This window comes from Mixophyes fleayi, chromosome 9 (genome assembly GCF_038048845.1).
Source record: "Mixophyes fleayi isolate aMixFle1 chromosome 9, aMixFle1.hap1, whole genome shotgun sequence".
In the NCBI taxonomy this organism is placed as follows: Eukaryota; Metazoa; Chordata; class Amphibia; order Anura; family Limnodynastidae; genus Mixophyes; species Mixophyes fleayi.
This window is the reverse complement of record NC_134410.1, coordinates 110620280-110645804: the sequence shown is the minus strand read 5'-3', so window position 1 is coordinate 110645804 and position 25525 is coordinate 110620280.

The window sequence follows — 25525 nt, the reverse complement described above, 5'->3', positions numbered from 1 at the left end:
CAATGCATATTAACTTATAAAGCCCAGATAATGTGGCATGTTACATATAATTTACTTTATACATTTTATTGTGCAGTTATGCGCTATTGAAAAAATAGGGACATTTACATTGACATACATTTCCAGGGAAAACTTTTCAAAACCTGATACTGTGTCTGGAAACAAGGCATCTATGAGTTTAATCTGTTGTTCAGGTCTGTATGTTGTTGTTCAGTTGGTAATGGGAGACCAGTCATTGCTGTTTCAAATTGGTTCCTCCTTACATTACATCAGCAGCAGATTACATGAATACCTGAAGTGTGTGTCTGCCATCTAAGCAACACTGATACTCAGGAAGGTATTAATAAAATGCAATATTGGTATCAACTAGAGTGCTCAGCTACCCTTCCCATGAATCAGACTTGTATTGTTTATTACAGTGCGGTCCTCCCATTTAAATGTTGTGGGTTTACAGGTTGTGCAACAGAGAAGTGATCTACACATTGCTGACTCCCACACTAAAAAAAATAAAGCATCTTTCCTGATGAATTAATGATCCAAGGCTTGAGAACAGTAATTCACTGGGAGGGATTTCTGGTTCTTTTCGAATATGAAAACAAAGAATTTCTTCTATCTTGACCTTTTTGGGCCCATGCACACAGCAGTTTGTGGCCAATTAGGTCTAAAGTAACCTGTGTGCCTATCAAAAGCAGGGTGACATTTGGACTTCATCTCTGCCTTGCTGGCAGAAGGAGCATTTGTAACTTAGATTAAGCAACTGGTACCCAGAAATAGAGATCCAGGGGGGATTGCTAGGTCCTGTTCAGTATTCTGTGTTTTCCCTTTCTGTATGTGCAGTTAAGTGTAAATGATTTGTAATTGCAATAGCCAATTTAGTGAACTATTTAATAAAACACTTTATATTTTATTCAAGATTCACTATATGGACACAAGTATTTGGCCACACCTGTAAATGATTGAATTGAGTTGTTTCAATCAGACCCGTTGCCAGTGGTGTATAAAATCAAGCACCTAGCCATGCAGTCTACATTTGCAAACATTTGTAATACAAAAAGGGTTGTTCTTAAGAGGTCTGTGACTTCAGGTGTGGTACTGTGATAGGATGCCACCTTTGCAATAAGAGAGTTCATGATACTTAATTCCTGCTGGATATTCCACAGTCAACTTTAAGTGATATTATTAGAAAGTGGAAGCGTTTAAGAACAACAGCAACTCGGCCATGAAGCAGAAGACCACGTAAGATCACAGAGCGGGTTCAACGACTGCTAAGGCCCATGGTGCGTAAAAGTCGCCAACGCTCCTCTGATTCCATAGCTGAAGAGTTCTGAACTTCCACTGGCATTAATGTAAGCACAAAAACCGTACAGCGGGAGCTTAATGGAATAGGTTTCCATGGCCGAGCAGCTGCATGCAAGCCTCACATCACTAAGACCAATGCCAAGTGTCGAATGGAATGGTGTAAAGCACACAGACACTGGACTGTGGAGCAGTGGAAACGTGTTCTGTGGAGTGACGAATCACACTTCTCTGGCAGTCAGTTGGGCAAGTCTGGGTTTGGCGAATGCTGGGAGAACGTTATCTGCCTAACTGCATTATGCTAACTGTGAAGTTTGGTGGAGGAGGAATAATGGTAGGGGGCTTTGGGCTAGGCCCCTTATCTCCAGTGAAGGACAATCTTAATGCTTCAGCATACCAAGTCATTTTGGACAATGCTATACTTACAACTTTGAGGAAACAGTTTGGGGAGGGCCCTTATCTATTCCAACATGACTGTGCCCCAGTGCACAAAGCAAGGACTACAAAGACATAGTTTGATGAGTTGGGTGTGGAAGAACATGACTGGCCCTCACAGAGCTCTGACCTCAACCCCATTGAACACCTTTGGGATGAACTGGAATGGAGATTGTGAGCCTGGCCTTCTCATCCAACATCAGTGCCTGACCTCATAAATACTCTACAGAATGAATTGGCACAAATTCCCACAGAAACACTCCAAAATCTTGTGAAAAGAATTCTAATAAGAGTGGAAGCTGTTATTGCTGCAAAAGGGGGACCAACTGCATATTAAAGTATATATATTTGAATACAATGTCATTACAGTCCTTGTTGGTGTAATGGTCAAGCGTCTGAATACTTTTGTCCATATAGTGTATTTTCCTAGGAGTGCAATTTGTGCCAGTATTAATATTACCATGTAAGGGGATTAAGGTTGCAGAATAAGCTTGGGAGTGCCAATCTGGTGCTTGAGTTGCTCCTGGTTAAGTCTGGGTGCTTCCTTCAGTGATTGTCACTGGTAACAGAGCTAGTAGGAGACCTGGCATTGTGACCCCATCCAATCTTTATTAAAAACTAGGAATGTAATTTCTAATTGAATATTTTCCCTGTTGTTTCGACGTTTAATCAAATTGTCCTCTATTTATCTCTATTGCTAAATGTAAGGGTCAGAACAGAGAACTTGCAGGGAAGAACAGTGGTTAGCAAGTCAGGCGTTTCTTAACCAGAAGTGAAACACAGCGCTATTATTAACAGTCTGTATTACCTTATTTTCTGCATATTCTTGTGGTAAATCTACATTGTCCAACTGCTGTATCGCCTCACAAGGAAGGTTGTTCACTTGCATCAAAACCACAGCGCCAATTACTAATTCGCCTTTACCTCTTTAGTTCAAGGCAGACAATGAAAGCAATCGTCTGCTTGGTTACTGTGGCTGGGTACACACTACAGTGTTTTCAGCCGATTATCGGGCCAATCGAACGATTATCGTTTCAAAGCACATCGTATCGTTTCATTTGATTTTTAAACTGGACTAAAATTCTCATTCAAAGATGGACCGATGTCGTCCCAATTCTGCAGTGTGTATGCACTCAGGACCGGCAGTGTCCATAGATCTCTATGGAGTGAGCAGAGTCACCATCTTTTCAGCCGATGGTTATGACAGATGAAGAGCACAGATTTGAAGGAAAATCGTGTAATACGTGTTTAGTGTGTGCACATGAATCGGCTGCTGATCGGGACTTGGAGCAATGTCAGTAAACAACCCTCAATATATTTGGGGAGCTGATCATGTTAACAATCCCATTTTCTAGACTTCCTGTGGTAAAAAGTTGCTCAATACTGACTAAAAAAAAAAAAAGAAGTAAAAAGACAACATTAAAAAGGAGAAAAATATATGTGGTGGAAATGTTTTTTATACCATGTTGTCTCATTGAGGTTTCCCAATTAGATGAGTCACGGATGTGTTATTCATATTTACATTGTTGCTATGTTGACTATGATGCTTATAGGAAGCATCCAGAATATTAAAGAATGCATCAACTGTTTTTAGATTGCAATACATTTTCGTTGGAAGAGTAATTTAAACCAGCAATCCCATGTTTTGTTTTTTGTTTTTTTTTAAACATAAATCTCTGTGCAGGCTATAAGAAGAAGATTGGTAATCACATTTTTTTACCTTGTTTTTTTCTTTAGGCTGCTGTTAATGATTTATAATTCTGCACAGTTCCCACATTGTCATGTGACTACCATGGCAACCACAGTCACATGGCACATGATGTAGTACAGCAGAGAGACTTTGAAATGCACCTTAGCTCTGTCTGCACTGTAAACTCTCCCCCCCATCGTTACATGAAGTGCTGAGATTTGAAGTCTGTGTGTGTGTGTGTGTCTGCGTGTGTGTGTGTGTGTGCGCAAGTGGCAGTCATATATTTCTACCATCCAGAAAGATTTTGAAAAGGAGATAATGATTAGTAGGACAGATGCATGCTTAAAAGAAAAAAAAAAATCGCTCCTAACCCTAAAATGCCAATCTGTTATTTGATGGATCATTCATTCCCATAATGTCCTCTACTAATTATAGTGATATTAGCCATTTCTTATAAGAAAGACATCCAATCTATTTTTTAATTCACTTTTAGTGATTTTGTCATCACCACCTCATGTGGTAAAGAATAAAATGGCCTACAGTCATTGGTTTGTTTGATTTCTTTTGGCCGGAACTGACAGGGTATTCACCTCCAGATGACTTTAATTAATTGGCTTTAACATGCCCTTATAGATTTTGAGTAAATCAATTTTCTTGGCTTCATTATCATCATCATATATTTCTTTATATAGTGCCACTAATTCTGCAGCGCTATACAGAGAACTCATTCACATCAGTCCCTGCCCCATTGGAGCTAACAATCTAAATCCCCTAACACACAAACACATAGACCAAGAGAGACAAAGGGCAATTTAATAGCAGCCACTTAACCTATCAGTATGTTTTTGGAGTGTGTGAGGAAACGGGAGCACCCAGAGGAAACCCACGCGAACACGGGGAGAACATACAAACTCCACACAGATTAGGTCATGGTCGGGAATTGAACTCATGACCCCAGTGCTGTGAGGCAGAAGTGCTAACCGCTAAACCACCGTGTTTCTTCTGTCTATATTTTATACAAGCAGACAGAAATGTATATTTGCATTGCTCTGGGTTGTGTGCTCCATGTATCTAGGGAGCTGTGGGTTATATCCCAATTCACCACAAATAAACTCAGCTGCATGATGATATAAAGACGTAGCTGAAAAGCACAGACGAGAGCTGGAATGTAAGGACAATGCAGGAAAGCATGTTCAACATAATCGCCTACTCTCCCGGACACTCGGCAGACTAAGCCACCTTCCAGATTCCGCTTAACTTTAATCTGATGGGCGGAGCCTTGAGAATGCAATTTGTTGCATCACATAATGGCGCAGGGAGGAGGGGTGTGATGATTAAAATCGCATTTAACGCCCCTGTCCGTTTTACCTCTTCTCCTGGATCCGTTTTACCTCTTCTCCTTGAACTTTTGGAGGAAAGGTGCAAAAAATAGGTGTTCAAACCGATATATTAAAGTAATCCAAATGTGGAAAAACACTCTTATATTTTCTTAATACTTACACATTCCTGTAGAAGCTGGGAAAAAGCTGTTATGTCTATGCATTAGGGATACAAGTGTGAAATAATGTTTCCATACCTATACAAGATAGATTTTGTCCTTACCACTAACTGTAATAGAATGCTAATATAGAAGAACTCTAATTGTAATTTGAAATATTCATGAGTCTATCCGAATAATTGTCCATCAATTGTCTTGTGACAGCAGTAAATCATCTTCTAGCTTAAACATAGCTTGCACTGATATCCATTTAACCCTATATTTTAGATTAATATTTGATATAATGCATTATTATATGTGCCTCATCTTTATTTAGCTTCAATTTCAGATATTATATTTAGCTGTTGGAAATATTACAAAGGTGATGTACCAATAATGTAAATTGCATAACTGGTTGCGCAACATAGCCTAGTAAATAGAACCACTGAATAATTCATATTATGAGTATGATACATGCTGGTTTAAAATTGGAATCTACACGCATGTAATTTTGGAAATGCTTCCCCACCCTCTTCCCAACCAAGAGGGCCAATGCCCAGGATCCCTGCTGTTTGGGGGGAAACAAACACTTGCTGTTAGCTGCAGTCCCATGATCCTCCAGGAATCACAGCCTTGGGGAATATGTATCAGACCTTCTAACAAGGAAAAGTGGAGGTGTTGCCCATAGCAACCACACAGATTCTGGGTATAATTTATCTAATACATTCTAAAGAATGATAGCTGATTGGTTGTTATGGGCAACACCTCCACTTTTACTTTTTAGAAGGTTTGATCAATCTACCCCCTGGAGTTTGAATGTAACTTTCTGCACATAGGGATTGTTGACCCAGCTGATCAGACAAGGAAAGAGCCATTGCAATTTTATCAGAGTTTACATAACTATCACTGTCATCTGTTTATTTAGCCATATTGCCTAATGACACACATCCAAATAACCTGAGGATCTAAAATCACTCATTGTGGTAATTTAAAGACTAGATAAACACGCGGATACAGTCATCAGCTGACCACACATGTGAGAGAGCAGACCTATTCTACCCCGATTCTACCTAGTGAAGTGGGCAGGAATGAAGCGAAGGGGCCAAAATTCCATGATTACGTAATTCATACATATGTAAAAAGGGAAGTTGGATACATGGCGTTCTGCAGCTATGGTTGTAGAATGGATGGGAGCAAGAAAAGAAAAGTCCAGGATGAGTTTACTTATCTTAAAAAATGTCAATAATCTGAAGTGTCCTTCCAGCAAAGATGTTTGTACCAACGGCTAGGGAAATTGAGAGGTGTGCCCCACCCAACGGCTGGAAGAGATGAAGGGGTGTCTCCAGGCAAAGAGGACGGGTGATTGGGGAGCAACCTAGTGCTACAGAAGCTATACACAGCCACACCCCTAATGTGTCCAATTCAGAAAAGTTGAATATTGAGTCATGCTCCACTGACGAAAATACCCTGACTTGGTTCAGGTGTTTTGCCCCGCAGTGGAGGCATTGGCTCCTAAATTTCTGGGGAATACAGTAATCTTACATAGCTGGTGAGGGAGTTGATTATTGCACAACCAAATTCAACGCACCATAATCAGACTTGGGGGTAAATGTATCAAGCTGCGAGTTTCTGGCAGGTTTGAAAAGTGGAGATGCTGCCTATAGCAACCAATCAGATACTAGTTATCATTCTGTAGATTGTGCTAAATAAATAATAGCTAGAATCTGATTGGTTGCTATGGGCAACATCTCCACTTTTCAACGACGCCGGAAACTCGCAGCTTAATACATTTACCCCTTGGTGGGATGACCCTCACATACACCACAATGGAGAGTCAGTTTAATTCCAATAGTCCAAATTAGCTGAATTGCTTTATGTGAGAAATCTGTGCCAACATAAGATGCGGCGCTGATTAATGCTGGGATTGTGGTCAAAGCTGAAATGGATCAGAACAACTCATCAATGGTAAGAAACATATATGCACCTTAGGAAGAAGGTTTTAGCAAAAGGAAAAAAGCTAGCATGATTTACTTAACCAGTTGTATGCCAAAATTTGCTTTTTCACTGTAAAAGGGCCCAGAATGCAGACATCCAAAGGGGCAAACACGAAAATCACAAATTTCAGTCATAATGTCATGATAAACTTAATTTAATAAACAATTTAAAAACGCCTTCCAACCTATGTGATTATTCCCATTTAAATGCATTGGAACTACGTGGAACAGGCTGGAATGAAAGGAAAATAATTTTTCGCATTGCTCGTTCCCTTGGAGGTTTGCATTCCGGCCCCTTGCAGAGTGAAATAAAACATGTTTCGGGTTAATGAAAGCAAGTCATTCAAAACCTTCTACCTGAGGTACCTCTATGTTTACAGCTGTTTTAATGGGGATGTCTGCTCATTTTCATGGATTTTTAGTCTGTTCCAATGCATTCCAATGTGAAAAATCACTTTGACTGGAATAGACCTTTACTAGAGGTATGTGCTATAGGTGTGGAAATTTTGAGGTTTTCAATGTGGTATAAGTTTAATGTGTTATTTTTGTTTTGGCGCAGAACAGGTTACTGGCGGCAAGTCAACTTCTTTCCTTTTAATCAATATATTCTACCTGGTTACTGATTTTCATTCTGGCCTGTTCTGATCCGTTCTGGTTTTTATCAACCAGCAACCCTGCATTTTTTTGTTTTTTTTGTGTAAGTGTTACTAATTAACCAGGTGATTTGGTAACCTTAGTCTGTGTACCTGGAATGCTCGTGCTGCATTGTTCCACTAACAGTCCAAGGTTGTGGATTGATAAATGGGGAGATGGCACAGATTTCTCTGCTGCCTCTAAATCCATGTTGCTATAGGTATGGGCCTCCCTAGGCCAATATGGAAGCTACAGGCCAGAATGCTTACCTCCCAACATGCAAGTCCACTACAGCTGGAAAGAGGGGCGTGGCTATAAAGCGCTAGGCTGCCCAATAGCCAGGGCTGGACTAAGGCAATGGAGACCCCCAGGCTAAGGGTACACTGAGCCCCCTCCCCATATATATACAGCACTCACCTAGTCCTCTTCTCTCGCTGCAGCCTGGAGGCTCCCCTTCTTTCTTTATGTCCTGCTGTCCGGGCGCGGTGGGCAGCTGCTGCTTAGTGAGGAGATCTCACGTGACTCAGATTTGCTGTTAGCTGCACCTGCCTAGAATGAATGGGAGTCCATCCCTGACCCAATCACCGGGAGTATTACATAAAAATATTGTTAAGGCCCCCTAGCTGCCCAAGACCCCTGGACAAAAGCCCTCCATTAGGTTAATCCCTGGACTGTCCCTGGACTAAATTCAGGACTGTCCCGCTGAAATCAGGACAGTTGGGAGGTATGAGAATGTTACCTACAGGTCAGAATGCTTCCTGATTTAAAAATAACCCAATGATAACTTACTCCACTAGTTTTAACTGATAATAGTAACATAAAAACATACTTGCCAACTATTGAGGTCTCTCCTCCGGAAGTATGTGCAGTGAGGGTGATGCTTAAGGGCTTGCCTGTTCTTCCTGAAATCCGGGAGGACTCCCCAAAAATTTGGGAGCTTCCCAGACATTCAGGGAGAGAAGGGAAGTAGGCATAAAAATCATCAGCCACTTTAGGCAGGAGAGTCTGTAAGGTACACACCTGCATTATACAGAATGTAACGTACACAGACCAGACGTGCTGCAATATTGCAGCTGATATTGGCCAATTGGCCTGATATCGCCACGGATAGGGCACAAATACAATCCCTGGTTACTCAGCAGTTTGTTTATGCATTTAGAAAATGACCTGTAACAGATATTATTGATGATTGTCTGGATTTTGATCAATTTGGCCACCCTCATACGGCTTAAGTGACGACACATCCCTAAGAAAAATATGCAATCTGTGTACACACCTTTGGTCTGCCATGCCCTGTTAAAATAAATATCCACCGATTTGCCAATTTCCCTCAGTCACCCTACATTTATGCTACAGCAAAATGAATCACCGCATCTGATCAGAGTACATTTGTCCTGCCCTCTCCCTGAACCATGAAAGCTGTTTTTCTTTTACTTTCCTCATTGTATATTTATACCTGTGTAATCCTGCTTGCCCTAAATTATTCCAATTGTCAAGATTCCTTCACTGCTCCAACACCAATCTTGTTTTGTCTTATTCTGATCTGACTCTTCTATGGGTTTTCATGCTAGGGCAGGTCGCACTGAGTAATTAGCTTGTATCCTGCAGGCTAAATATGTATCTTTTCATTTTATGACTGTGTATTTTATTATACTGCATTGTTATAATGCTAGGCTATATTTTATTACAGCTGCTTTCTTCTCTCCCAACATGCAATACTTTGATCTCCATTGTGCGTGTTATTGAAATGTTGCTTTTTCATATTATTTTCATATTGGATTGTGTGCATGACTTCTTGTCTACATCTGCACTAGAGCTTAGGATTTCAGTTTTATGCTCCTTCGCTCCCTGTTATTATGTTAGTCTGCATGACTTTAGGTCAATATTAGGCATTGTTTTATTGCTCTGTTTATAATTGTATTTTGTTTCTCTGTCTTCTAGGGCATGTGGGCTAAGATCAGGAAGCGCTCAACTATGACTGGCGTTTTTTTTTTCTTGCAAAGCAGCTTAAGGGACTAAATATAGGTCAACCTGGCAAACATGGCGTAAAGCCAGGTATCTGGGTGTGTTGGTACCTCTGTAGCTTGCATAAAGTCCTGCTGCCCTCTAGAGGCACAGTATAGTACTGCAGACACTGCCATATCTAATGAGATCAAAATATGTTAGCAAAAATGTCCATGGGATTAGGCACCCACTGCTGTGAAATAGAAGAATATTACAAGTCACAGATTGCTTTTATATAGCTCCCGTTACTCTAAGGGGGTTGTTTGTTATTCTAATATTTCACAGTAATGAGTGCATTATTCCTTATAATAAGTAATAGTTTTCTAACAAACCTTTTTAATTTTCATTCTGTTAAACCCTGTTTTGGTGTACTCATTTATTTTTGTTTAGTTTAGTTTGTTAGGGGTTTTTCACCTGTCTGTGAAAGCCGTCAGCTTGACACACGACAATATCATGTAGTAGTTATATTGCAAATTGTAAAAAAAAACAAGAAATATCCATTAACCCCCCCTCCAAAAAAACAACAACCCCAAAATATCATTAAAATATCAACCCATCTGCTCCCTAGCACTGGTCACTATTTAAGAATTAAACCAGGAGTCCCGGGGATTAGGACATAAGTTTTATTTTATATATTCAGGGCCGATGCAAGGATGCTCAGCACCATAGGCAATTGATCAACCTACCGCCCAGCAATAACCACACCTTCACACATTTGACTTCTGTAAAATAAAAATAATAACTTACCTTTTCCTGGCTGGCAGGTAAGGTTGCAGTCCAGATGCACTGATATCTGATGCAGAACAGCCCCAGGTGCAAAAGCAGGATTTCTAGAAGAAGGGGTTCCAAATATTAGATTTTGAAATAAAGCAAAAAAAAAAACTTGTGACAATAAGCCAGCAACAGCCCCACCCCTGTCCCCACATATTAGATCAATAACACCCCCACTTCTCTTCCCACACATTACACCAATACCACCCCCACCCCTCTCCCCACACATTACACCAATACCACCTCCACCCCTCTCCCCACACATTGCACCAATACCACCCCCACCCCTCTACCCACACATTACACCAATACCACCCCCACCCCTCTCCCCACACACTACACCAATACCACCCCCACCCCTCTCCCCCCACATGACACCAATATCACCTCACCCCTCTCCCCACATATTACACCAATACCTCCCGCACCCCTCTCCCCACATATTACAACAATACCACCCCTCTACCCACATATTACACCAATACCACCCCCACCCCTCTACCCCCACATTACACCAATACCACCCCCACCCCTCTCCCACACATTACACCAATACCACCCCCACCCCTCTCCCCACACATTACACCAATACCTCCCGCACCCCTCTCCCCACATATTACACCAATACCTCCCGCACCCCTCTCCCCACATATTACAACAATACCACCCCTCTACCCACATATTACACCAATACCACCCCCACCCCTCTCCCCCCACATTACACCAATACCACCCCCACCCCTCTCCCACACATTACACCAATACCACCCCCACCCCTCTCCCCACACATTACACCAATACCTCCCGCACCCCTCTCCCCACATATTACACCAATACCATCCCTCTCCCCACATATTACACCAATACCACCCCCACCCCTCTCCCCCCACATTACACCAATATCACCCCACCTCTCTCCCCACATATTACACCAATACCACCCGCACCCCTCTCCCTATATATTATACCAATACCACCCCCACCCCTCTCCCCCCACATTACACCAATACCACCCCCACCCCTCTCCCACACATTACACCAATACCACCCCCACCCCTCTCCCCACACATTACACCAATACCTCCCGCACCCCTCTCCCCACATATTACACCAATACCATCCCTCTCCCCACATATTACACCAATACCACCCCCACCCCTCTCCCCCCACATTACACCAATATCACCCCACCTCTCTCCCCACATATTACACCAATACCACCCGCACCCCTCTCCCTATATATTATACCAATACCACCCCCACCCCTCTCCCACACATTACACCAATACCACCCCCACCCCTCTCTCCACACATTACACCAATACCAACCCCACCCCTCTCCCCACATATTACACCAATACCACCCCTCTACCCACATATTACACCAATACCACCCCCACCCCTCTCCCACACATTACACCAATACCACCCCCACCCCTCTCCCCACATATTACACCAATACCACCCCCACCCCTCTCCCCACATATTACACCAATACCACCCCCACCCCTCTCCCACACATTACACCAATACCACCCCCACCCCTCTCCCCAAATATTACACCAATACCACCCCCACCCCTCTCCCACACATTACACCAATACCACCCCCACCCCTCTCCCACACATTACACCAATACCACCCCACCTCTCTCCCCACATATTACACCAATACCACCCCCACCCCTCTCCCCACATATTACACCAATACCACCCCCACCCCTCTCCCACACATTACACCAATACCACCCCCACCCCTCTCCCCACATATTACACCAATACCACCCCCACCCCTCTCCCCACATATTACACCAATACCACCCCCACCCCTCACTCCACACATTACACCAATACCATCCCCACCCCTCTCCCCACATATTACACCAATACCATCCACACCACAATCCCCCATTACACAAATATCACCCCCACCCCTCTCCTCACATATTACGCCAATACCACCTCCCTTCCTCTCCCAACACATTACATGCAGGGGCTGGCTGACAAATTTTAGTCTGGGGTGCAAGGAAGGACACAGCAGCGGTCCATCATAAGTAACCCCCAAATCCTCATAATAAATCCCCTCATAATAATCCTTAACCCCCTCATCAATCAATCCCCTCATTATTCTCATCAAATCATTAAATCTCTCTTCATCCTAATAATCTCTTTATCAACATTAATTTCCTCATCCTTAATTAACCCCTAACATTACAAATAAACCCCCTTATAAGCATTAACTCCCACATCATCCTCCTAATTAATGTACCCCTCCTTATAATCTTTAAATCCTTTAGCCTCATCATAACAACCCCTTCAATATCATTAACCCCTTTATAATCATTAATCCCCTCATCCCCATAATTAATTAACCCTGATATCATTAAAAAATCCCATTTATATTCATTAACCCCCTTAATCATTACCTCTCTCAGCCTCATCAAAAGTTCATTAAGATCATTAACCCCTGCACCCTCATAATTACCTCCCAATCATTATGCCTAACCCCTCCAACATCAGCTTCCCACCAATTATATTATATCCTCCCTCCATCCCCACTTACTTGTTGCTGCTCTGTCATTAGTCAGACGGGACCTGATCACATGTCACTTCCCCTCTATGTGCTTTCTCTCCCACAGCGCACCCTGCAGGCTGGAGGTTATACAGCTGCCTATCAGCAAGAGCAGCCAGCTAGTTGCATGTAGGGGCAGTGCACTCTGTTCCCATTGCCTTATGCACTTAATCTGGAGCATTTTCTTCTTTCTGGGTGTCACCGGCCCTCAGTGGTGCCCCCAAAAGCCTGGCGCCTTAGGCAGCTGCCTAATGGTAGCACCGGGCTTGTATATATTTCAAACAACCATTTAAGAGTATTTTATTCAAAAACAACAACAATCCCACATAGTTTGGTTTTCTCTTTAAATAGTTAGTTAAGAACCTTTTAAGCATGCATAGGAATCTTTCTTAGCTGTCCTCCTATAAATCATCTCTATTTCAAAATATCTCTGGCTGCTAGTCACACACACCCACATATATTCAAATTGTCAGCATGTCATGTGATGGCAGAGGGGGAGGGCAGGAGGAGAAGGAGGAGAGGATTTTACAGTGCAGACAGAACCCTGGGAGTTGATGCCAATCCCGCTCTGCTCTGCACGACATCATATGCAATGTGACTTTGGGTTGCCTCATTTGTCACATGACACTGTGAAAACCGTGCAGAATTATAAATCAGTAATAGCGGCATGGTGACATAAATCAAGAAAAATTGCTATTACCTTTTCACAGTGATTTATGTTAAAAAAAATAAAAACACACCTCAGTTTTACATGGGATTGCTGCTTTAAAGTATTTTTATTAGATTGTGTGTGTTCACTAATCTTTGCTCATTTGGATTATTGGTATTTTGGGCAGAGGTATTATGGCCCTTATAATGAGCTGACTCCAGGGAGGAGGTGTCGGCAACAATGAACGTAACTGAGCCCTATTTCCATGCATGATGAGCATTACGTGTTCCTGAACTGAATTGCTTGCTGTATCTTATATAGACAAATATAATTCAGTTTCCAAAATGCAACAAAAAATCAATAAAAGTACTGATCAACCACATATTCCTCAATAGCATGATGAAGGGCAGTCCATATGTCAAAAATAACATTCTGTCACACTGAGCAGTTGAGGAAATGAGTATAAGCTCAACGAATACGCTGGACCTATGCATATTTGGTATCAATAAGTTGGCAAATTCATAGTGGATCTATTAATAAAATTGGGTCTGTGTGACACTCCACAGGATAGTTAGGTCACATAGTAGAATTTGGTAGTAAATCAGGCAATATGGAAATGGTGATTGTAAACAGTGTCACAGACCACAACCCCTGGAGGTGGGGTAAGGTGTAAAGGTGTATTTAAAAAGCTGAGACCAGTTACAAGAAATTGTCAGTCTTTTTTGGTAAATCAATAATCATTGATAAGCTGTCCATTTTCCAAGCCAATTTCCCACGTTGCAGATTATGCAACTCATGCAAGTTTATATTCTGAAACTTTGTCTTTTTATTTTTAAATCTGTTTTGCTATGAATGTCATGTCATCTTAGTTGTTTTTATAACCTGTAAGTAGTGTACTTTTTGTATATTAAATCTAAAAATTGAATAGTGATATCCTTATTGCTCTAAACAAATTCACTGCCTGTTTAGAAGAGATAGATTGCTGGATGTTAAACCTTTCATTGCTGAGGTGTGAATTGGGAATACATTTGTATACCAAGCCGAGTGTGTGCTTGCATGCACATTTGTGTCATAGAGCCATGAGGGGTTAAGTGTTAACCCTTTGATTGCTGGTGTGTGCCTTTCTAACTGTGTAACAAGGAGTGCTCATTGTGTGCCAGTGTGATACAGTATATTAGGGTCCTAATGCCCTTATTCAATAGGTAGTGGCAAAACCGAAGTGGGTCTGGTTGTGTGAGTGCTGTTTGGGGGCGATTCAGCAAATCTGTAACCTGTGTGATAGGTGAGAGGAAGATTGAGTGCTGGGATCGTGTGTAACCCCTGACAGTAAACACTTCCAAGACACAAGTGCGCAGAGTGCGGGTTGTGACTGGTAAAGGCATTTAGGAGAGGTTTCCTGCCAAAACAGTGGTGAAATATTGTTTGACTGTCTGAATATATGATGAGATATTAAATAAGGGAGTGGCTAGAGGTGGCTATTCCTGACACTCCCATTCAGTGTGGATAATATACGAGTGAGACATTTTGCTCAGAACTGAGTCTCCTGTTTATGTTTCTACTTCTTTGCTAACCTATAAAGCTAAATAAATCTCTTACGCTTATTCATTATACCTCTGTGTCTGTTATAATTCCTTCCCTGTCTCAATAATTCATGATGTGACACTGAAACATTCAATCCTAACAAGGTATTTGTATTTCATTATTTTTTATATGGAAAATTTAACTTTGCATTTATTAATAAGTCACAACAGTATTCTTTCTTGTGTATATGTCACTTTGTTAGATTATTCTATTGTGTACAAATAGGGTATTGTGACCTTAGCATTTACTACTAACACTGTCAAGCTACATCTCTATGATATTGTTAAGGATACACTTGTACACCTGATGCAAATACCGCTAGTTATGAGTTGTATACATCTTGAGATACGGCCAACTCAACATACATGCGGCAATACGCTTTATTTGCATACGTCTCTTTCTGCGTAGGTTCCGTGAGCACACGCATCCATTTCTAAATAAGGCCCTATATGTACATTTGTTCAAACAAGGTTTAAACTAAACTTCAGTATGTGCACACAAGGATTGATGACCATTGTCAAAGGAACCTTTATTTTGCTCTTCTTACCCATTAATAGAATGCCATTCATAGTTGTCTCATTGTCTCTCATGAATTCATACTAACAACCAGTGTATTTACATAGCTGCACTATAGATGTAAATAGACTAAATATAAAATTACTGTAGACTGTGGATGGTTGTTTCCACCACAGTCATTCTGTATCCAGTATTACAGCCATTGCAGATGGTTTATATACACTGCATATAGCATTACTGTGGACTGTAGATGCATGGTGGAAAAAGAACAGATGCAGACCCCTTACACAGGGGCCACATGGTAAATAATGTGCTGGGGGTGACCATACAGACTTCAAACCAGCAGCAACACACCCTCCCCAAACCCTCTCACCCCTGGTGCTCACCTGTCTTCGTGTATTCAGCGGTGCTCTCTTTGGAGTACAATTTGTCTCCAACTTGTACCTCAGTTCATTTATAATTGAAGTTCCAAAGTTATTTATTATGAAATGCTTTCACCCAATGGGTTGTATCTTTTTGTATTATTTTAGCTATATTTTGGAATTTTCAAACACAAGCATAAACAACAGACAAAATAAATAAAATAATAAGAACAATCACAAACAGAATAGAGTAAAGGAAATGTAAGAGCAGAGGCATCCACAAAAAACTGGCATAACTAAAAGTTTATTTGATAGATTTACTTTTAAATTTGTGGTGAGAGGCATAGGAGAAGGGGAGGGGGAAACCTGGTCATTAGGGGTGGAAAAACCTCCTAAAAGAAGTGTGAAAAGCGAAGTGTCAGTCGAGGGGGCTCAACTCAGCAAGTAGTGTCCTCTAGGCCTGGCTATAGGGCAATTGTTTATTGGGACTGGTTAGTTCTTGAGACCTGTTACATTCATAGCAATATATAGTGTCTGCATTTTATTGTTTAAGTATGTCATAAACTCTTTTAGGAGAGGAATGAGACAGTCCTATAAGGACAGAATGTCATATATGATCCTCATTCAAAGTGGTTAATGTTTGGTGAACCTGCCATAAATATCAGTGAAATCCTATTTACTTTCCCACCATCACAGGTAGCAGTTTCCATAAGTGGGGGCACAAGTGGTCCTCATTGCTGTCCCTCTAACCTGGAGATAGAATTGATAAATTGATAAATAAAGTAGTTGTTCCTTAGCATAAAACTTAGAAGTTCAATAATGAAGTTTCTCAATTCCCTGTGTTTATTCACGCGGAAGAAAAGTTTATTGCTTCAATTCCTACTTTGTGCTCAACGCTTGTGTAGAGAATTTCTACATTGTTGGTAACCAAATAGTTGTTGGACTGACAGATATGTCAGCCAGGTTTTTCAAGGCATCTAAAGTATCTGTAATATAACAGGGAAGTGTGGTTACATAATTCCTCAGACATTTGTCAAAAAAAATACTCACTCTTTCTGTGAGATTTCCAATTCCAAACAGTATTGGTCTCCCTGGAGAGTTTTTGTTATTTTGGTGAATTTTTTGTAGTAATTAGAAGCTAGAGACAGGGTTCTCTACCCATAAAAATTCCCATTCAGTTTAAAGTATAATACAAGATCTAAGAGCTTCATCAATCAGTTTTTAGTACAAAATCAAGAAGTTTTTTGTAGGATTGAAGATCATTTTTTGTAGCGGTTTTTATCCTCCAATTGTCTCTTCCCTTCCTTTAGATACATGTCTTTCTCCCAAAATACATTTCCTCCTGTGTCATAAGGTTTTATTATTACACCATCCCATCCTTAGATTTTAACTAGTGCTGTTTATTCTTCAATCGTCAGTTTATTTATATTTTTAGTTATCGTGGGTGTACTTTTGACCAAGTCATCCAATGCTTTTGGAAACTAGATGTACAAATACTTGGATAATTGGGCTTAGGTTCATATCCGAAAAGAAAGAGGATTTTTGTCAACAAAATGGTATTTTCATTTTAGTTTCTCCATATAATGATTCCTCTCCTAATTATGTACTTCATTCAGAACTTGTAATTCCTCAACTGTTTCATGTGTATTAAAAGTCAGTAAATGGTGATGCACCATTTAGTTCCTGTGCTGAGCCCAGTTTGTTTGTTTTTTTTACAATGAATTTATGTAGTAAAAGTTTTTTTGCATATAAATACAAATCTCTCTCCAAATCAAATCTCTCACATTTTATTCCAGGGGCCAGGCTTCAGCTTAAAAGTTTTTCTACGTGTTTCAGAAACTGATTTGTCTGTAAGATTAATAACCTTAAACTGATTATGTGAAATGACTTGTGTCTGTACGTTCTCCGTGTTGTTGTGGAGGATTGTCTCTGCAGCCTTTTCTGCTTCTTGATGCTTCCCTTCCTCTACGTATCTTCTTCTGCTTCTTCCTTGGTCTTGAGGCAGGTGGTCTTCCCTTAAATAACTCTTTCAGTTTCTCTTTGACTGCATGTATCTTGTCTACTATTATTATTATTAAATATGATCATCAAGGGGATAATTCTTTTAATTTAGATCACCAAGATGGTGCTATTATTAATTAGATAATCAAGGGATCTAATAGTGTAGTATATTGAGCACCATGTAATTCAAAATTGGGTTAGTAAGTTACTCTATTAATTTTAGACTATAGTGGCCCTCCTGTCCCAAGTGCCACAGGTCCCCCAAAGCCTTAATCCAGCTCTGTAAGTATGTGATATAGAGAATGTATTCAGAGAATATACTGCCGAGTTTTTGCTAAAATTATTTGCAATTAATTATTTTAGATTCAAACTTTTTATTTTTGCAGCCACATGGGGCAAATGTGGGGTTTCCTTTATAGCCCCTCAGGTTCACTTATATATGCAACAAATTTTTCATATATTTTTCTTCCTATTAATTAAAACAATCTGTATCCATTCACTAGGAACCAATGACCGTATTGAGGTGCTATATGCTGCAAGCACAAAGTGTCTGCATACACCGTGTGTAGGTGAAGTGTCCCAAACCTAACAAAAATATACAACTAGTTACCTGATATGGACCAATTTCTCTCTTAAATCAGGAATTCAAGCTTTTAGCTAATATTACAGTTACCAGACTGCAAAAAATAATCTGAATAGTCCGTCATTCTCCTCAGTGTTATGATAAAGAGATGTAATAAGAATACTAAGTGTATTGGGATGATGCCACCCATGGATCGAGGAGTATATCCTGGGTGAGGATCACTTTTACTGTTCACAGCACTTAGTTACAGTAATAGTAAATGATTCGGAAAAACGCCATAAACGAGAAAACATGTCAACTCAATTTTCACACCAACATAGTGCGGAGTCAGCTGGAAACATTGACTTTACATGAACTGAGGTTTGATATTATCTAGATAACAATTTAATGTTTTATGTCTCTACCTTTGAGCTTATGGAGGACACTTGTCAAGATAGGGGACCCTCTGCTTCTGGAAAGCCAAAAAGGTAATATCCATTTACTTTTCCCAATCATAGATGTGTTCTGACTATCCTATGGACTCATGAGCTAGGAATATATTGTAATGTTGTTATAGGCAGTGTTTAGAGGCACAGTCTGTGGAACATAATAACTTGAAAGCTGTCAAGACTTAGCCTGGGGATGGTTAACTAAAGAAGTCAAATAATGTTGCAAAATATTGTATCTCAAATAGTCCAACGGATGTATGCTAAATATTTCCCACAGGTCAGAGACCTATAAGCATTACCTTCTAGAATATGATGGAGCAGGAGTGAGCCCTCTGTTCTATTCCCTGTTTGGAGGAAAATGACTAACACCAGTAAGTGATAGTTGAGGCGAGGTGGGAGGGGAGAAAACCCCATATGTAATAATTGAGTCCTAGAACCACAAGATAAGCCTGGTTAGGAGACATGGAGAGCAGCCAGACTTTAGCATCTTCTCTGACCAAAAGGTTAGACTCAGCCTAAACCTTATGCCTAAACCCATCTTACGCCTCTATAAGCATAACCCAACTTCTACTTTCCAAGTAGCTTTACTAGTTTATGATTCTGGTTTTTCCATGTTGGATGTAAGTTATAGGGAGACCATAACTATTAGCATTTTTAGTTAAACTAAGAGCTCCTAAAGAATGTTCACTTGTCTCCCTGAGTGGGACAAATCCCACCTGATCCTAGTGGATCTAGTTAGGCAGAAGCCTATTCAGTCTGTTATACAGAACCTTCATGTATAACTGTGTTCACACTCAGGAGGGAATTAGTATCTGAAACACAAGGTAGGGCTTTCTTCTTTGACCCCTCAAGTAGTTGGGTCAAAAAATTGTAATAAGTATTTAGGTCAGGACAGAAATACTTATTTAGTTGTATGCAAAAATGCCCCCTATGCATCCAGACACTCTGCCCCCTCTGCATCCAGACACACTGCCCTCTCTCACACTGCCCCCTCCTCTGCCCTCTGTCACGCTGTCCCACCTCCTCTGCTCTGTCACGCTGTCCCCCCTCCTCTGCCCTCTCTCACAATGTCCCCCTCCTCTGCCCTCTCACGCTGTGTCCCCCTCCACTGCCCCTCTCACGCTGTGTCCCCCTCCTCTAAACCGCTGTGCCCCTCCTCTGCCCCACTGTGCCCCTCCTCTGCTCTCTGTCTGCCTTCTCTGCCCTCTGTCCCCATCCTCTGCTCTCTGTCCCCATCCTCTGCTCTCTGTCCCAATCCTCTGCTCTCTGTCCCCCTTCTCTGCCCTCTGTCCCCATCCTCTGCTCTCTGTCCCCATCCTCTGCTCTCTGTCCCCATCCTCTGCTCTCTGTCCCAATCCTCTGCTCTCTGTCCCCATCCTCTGCTCTCTGTCCCCATCCTCTGCCCTGCTGTCACCATCCTCTGCTCTCTGTCCCCATCCTCTGCCCCTCTGTCCCCCTCCTCTGCTCTCTGTCCCCCTCCTCTGCCCTGCTGTCACCATCCTCTGCTCTCTGTCCCCATCCTCTGCCCCTCTGTACCCCTCCTCTGCTCTCTGTCCCCCTCCTCTGCCCTGCTGTCACCATCCTCTGCTCTCTGTCCCCCTCCTCTGCCCTGCTGTCACCATCCTCTGCTCTCCTCCTCTGTCCCGCTGTCACCATCCTCTGTCCCGCTGCCACCATCCTCTGTCCCCCTCCTCTGTCCCGCTGTCACCATCCTCTGTCCCCCTCCTCTGTCCCACTGTCACTGTCCTCTGCTCTCCTCCTCTGTCCCTCTGTCACCATCCTCTGTCACCAACCTCTGTCCCACTGTCACCATCCTCTGCTCTCCTCCTCTGTCCCGCTGTCACCATCCTCTGTCACCAACCTCTGTCCCGCTGTCACCATCCTCTGCTCTCCTCCTCTGTCCCGCTGTCACCATCCTCTGTCACCAACCTCTGTCCCACTGTCACCATCCTCTGCTCTCCTCCTCTGTCCCGCTGTCACCATCCTCTGTCACCAACCTCTGTCCCGCTGTCACCATCCTCTGCTCTCCTCCTCTGTCCCGCTGTCACCATCCTCTGTCACCAACCTCTGTCCCGCTGTCACCATCCTCTGCTCTCCTCCTCTGCCCCGCTGTCACCAACCTCTGTCCCACTGTCACCATCCTCTGCTCTCCTCCTCTGTCCCGCTGTCACCAACCTCTGTCCCGCTGTCACAATCCTCTGCTCTCCTCCTCTGCCCCGCTGTCACCATCCTCTGCTCTCCTCCTCTGTCCCGCTGTCACCATCCTCTGCTCTCCTCTTCTGCCCCGCTGTCACCATCCTCTGCGCTCCTCCTCTGTCCCGCTGTCACCATCCTCTGTCCCCCTCCTCTGCCACGATCCCTCTCACTCTGCCCTGCACGAGGCGCCAGCCATAAAAAAAAAAAAAACACAGAAACTTACCAATCCGTCGGGCGCCGGGACCCAGCAGCACTCCTCTCTCCTGCAGCTTGTTACTGACGTCGATATTCAGTGACGGTGCCGCGGCACCCCTGGGAGCCGCGGCGCACAGTTTGGGAACCGCCGATCTAGGGAATGCTTGTTTTTTTTTTATCATTCATTTCATAAAACACAAAATAAATATAATAAAGTATCGCCTCTTAAGGTATTATTATTATTATTTAGATATTATCTTTTTTTTTTTTTTTTTTAACAGGCTTGCTTTTTTATTTTAATGTTTTTTTATCTTCAGCATTTTGATTTCTGCAACCTTCACTTTGTTCAGATTTATGGTCTTCAGTTTAAGCTGTTTTTTCTGGAGCTTTATTTCCCTCAAACCTTCCTTCATGCTTGACATAATGTGTTATATTGGTTTGTAAATTCAGAACTGTCGGCAAGTATGTCCCTGGTTTCTGTTTGCTTCATAGAAAGAAGATAAAGATTCACTTGTGTAAAGGTAAAGGGTGCAGACATAGGCGCCAAAAATAATTTGAAATGGGGGGCGTGGCTTGGCAGCCATTCTGAGCTGACGGTGTTTCCACGAGCTCTCCATCTGCAGAGTAAATATCTCCTGGCATTAAGGCCCCTTGGCCAATTAAAATACACACACAGTTCCCTAGGGAACAACCTCGGCGCTTGAAGTCAGCAGATAACCCTCGTTATGGGAATATTCTTTGGGTAACCCTGCAGCTTAGACCACGGTTCATTGAGCCGTGTAATAGACAGAAAAATACACAAAAGTGTCCAGCGCTGGGAATCAACCCTCTGCTTATATACAATCACTCTTTATAAAATACACACTTTGAGTGAAATACACATATTTATTGGAACTTGAATTCCTGCAAAAATCACACACTTCCCAAATGGGGAGCTAATATATAAAACAAACAACAATAATGATGTTTATATTGGGCTGAAGGTGCTAATATAATCCAACCTTTATATATCGTAAATGGTTAAAATGGTTAAAAAGGCAGACCAGTATGAACAACTATTTTAAGCATTCTATCTCTCCTGGTTCATCTGACAAAAACTTGTATCTGTCATGAAAAATACGAATGCAATGCATGATTCAAAAATATAGATAGAGATCTCACTTCCTAAAAAATGTATGGTTTGTCTAAAAAATAAAAATAAAAACAAAATTGAAGAGATGCGCTATGTTAGAATAGCTACTTCATATACATTCCGCAATGAACAAATGATCTCCAGTAGAATTAAACAAATCCGTGAATACAAAGTTAGACTTGTTCCTTAACTATACGGTGAAAGCAGTTCATAACATCTTCCTTTCTACACGTATATGGAATCCCGCAACATCGGAAAAGGTAAGTCTGTGATGTATTAATTCTTACCGCATCCTATAGTCCTCATGGAGAGGTGCAGAGAAGCGTGAATCCACCTGTGCAAAGTTCTTGAACCGCCCGGATATCGGATGATGTTTCCACTAAAAGGAGTGTAATTTCCAATTCAAGCATACAGGAACCGATATGCTGTATTTTCGTTCCGCTTGACTATAACACCAATGGAAACGTCGGAGCATATATCTATCCAAGTATTATTTCTCTCCACACAGCGCTGTGTATAATAGAAAAACCTGAAGGCAAATCTTTTGCTACTGATGCGTTTCGTCCCGTTCCAAGCGGGACTTTTTCAAAGTAATGCGCCGATATCCTCAGCTCCTATTTAAGGAACATAGGGGCGTGGTTATCCTCACGGGACATTAGTATTTAAAGTGTACTCTTCTCTTTATCTCCTCTCCTTGGTCCATTCATAAGGACAACTATATGGAATACTCATTTATCAATTAATTGTTTATTCCACTGATTCCGTACAATCCAATAACTTCTTATGAATAATTAAACATTTTGATCCACCCCTACAAAGCACTATAAACCAGTCTCAAAGAGTGGAAAATCATTTGAATGTTTTATATATGTTTCTTTCTTCATTTTTTACTCTTATTCCAAGATAGTGAGACACACCATTCTTCAAACAATGTTGTTTCATTCATTTCTTCGTATCTATCACCAAATCTATATGTATATGTATAAAAGGGGGGGGGAAAGGGGGGAAAAAAAACTCATGTCGTACAATGTAAAGGCAAATTTCAATCCTTTCAGCTCTTTTTCCAAGAGCATAATAACATCACGGAGTTTATCATAATAGAACGTATCATATAAGTTTCAACTTTTCCGGACAGTTCTCCCAATTTTATCTTATTGTATATAAACATCATGATCATATTGATGTATATCCAATCTCTTTATCCATACATACAAAGTGAGATACTGACCACGATTACTCCAATCTATAATTGTATTTAAATATATACACACTTTCAAACCCTTTCTATAGTAACCTGAAACAATAGATTTTTTATCCTCTGCAGTTAAACTGCTTAGTATTTCATATAAGGCGTATGTTTAAAAACATCTAAAACCATTATTCCAAAAATATCCTCCCATATGAAACACTGCTGTTAAGTGTCCTAGTCCATATCATAAAAGTCTAATGCCTCATTCAACCCATTCGGACAAAGAGTCCCCAATTTAAATATCCAGGATGATTCACATAGACAGATTTTCTTATATCTGTCCCCTCTTCTCACAGTAAGAGATATATGTTCAAGGCCGACAATCCTAAGACATTCTGGATTCTTTCCATGAATCTCAGAATAATGTCTCGAAACACTGTGGGTGGAAAGACCATTCAGAATGTTCCGCCTATGCTCACGAAACCTTGCTTTTAGGGGTCTGATGGTACGACCCACATACTGGAGCTTACAACTGCATTCTAACATATATACAGTATAGGGAGTATCACAATTAATAAATTGTTTAATTTGATATTCAGTTCCACATGAGTTAGATCTTACTTTGTTGACTTTATTTAAAATGTAACCACATGTCAGATATCTATTTTTGCCACATTTGTAACATCCCTTAGGTTTATTGGGAAGCCAAGTGTTACTTTTTTCTACTGGTTCTTGTTTCAGCATACTTGGAGCCAACATTCTCTTTAGAGCTAAGTTTTTCTTGAAGATCACTTTAGGCTTGTCTTCTAAATAATTTTTTAGTACATTGTCCTCTTTCAGAATACTAAAATTTCTCTTAACAATATTATGGATTTGTTTTGATTTAGCATTATAAACCGAAATGAAAGCTGGATTACTGTTATCGAAATCCTTTCTTTTTTCTTTACGGTCATACGTAGATTTTAACAGCTCATCCCTTTTAAGGGTTGAAGTACCTTTGGCGGCTTCACTGAGTATTGTCTCAGGGTATCCCCTTTTGCTAAAGTTATCCAGCATTATATTGGATTGGGTTAGAAAATCTAGATCTTCAGAACAATTCCTTCTAAGTCTGCCTAATTGTCCCCTGGGTATGTTATTAATCCATGTCCACTTTCATAATGTAAGTAGTTACATACATCAGTAGGTTTATTGTAGTTAGAAGTGACAATCCTATTATCACATGCTGTTACTGTGACATCTAAAAAATTTACCGTGTTTTTATCAAAAGTGTGAGTGAACTTTAAATATAATGTATTATTGTTCAAAAATTCTACAAAGTCCGATGCTGATTCTGCATTGCCCTTCCAAACAAAAAACAAATCATCAATATATCGACCGTATAGGACCAGGCTCGCACCGAACCTGCCGCCCCATATTAATTCTTCCTCTACTTGTCCCATATATAGGTTCGCAAAGCTCGGCGCGAACCTGGTCCCCATCGCCGTGCCTAAAATCTGTAAATAAAATCGATTTTCAAATAAAAAATAATTATGACTTAAAATAAATCTAATTGAATCCAAAATGAATTGACGTTTATCTATAGTTAGATCAATGTCACTGTCCAGCATTTTCCTCACAGCCTCTATTCCTCCTTCATGGGGTATATTCGTGTATAACGCTTGTACGTCAAGTGTCAGGAAGCCATAATCTGGTTTCCACTCTACTTGGTTCACAATATTTAAAAAATGAATAGTGTCCTTAATATATGAAGATAGACCAGGAAGAAACTTCTGCAAATGATAATCCACAAAGGATGAAAGGTTTGACGTCAGTGAACCAATCC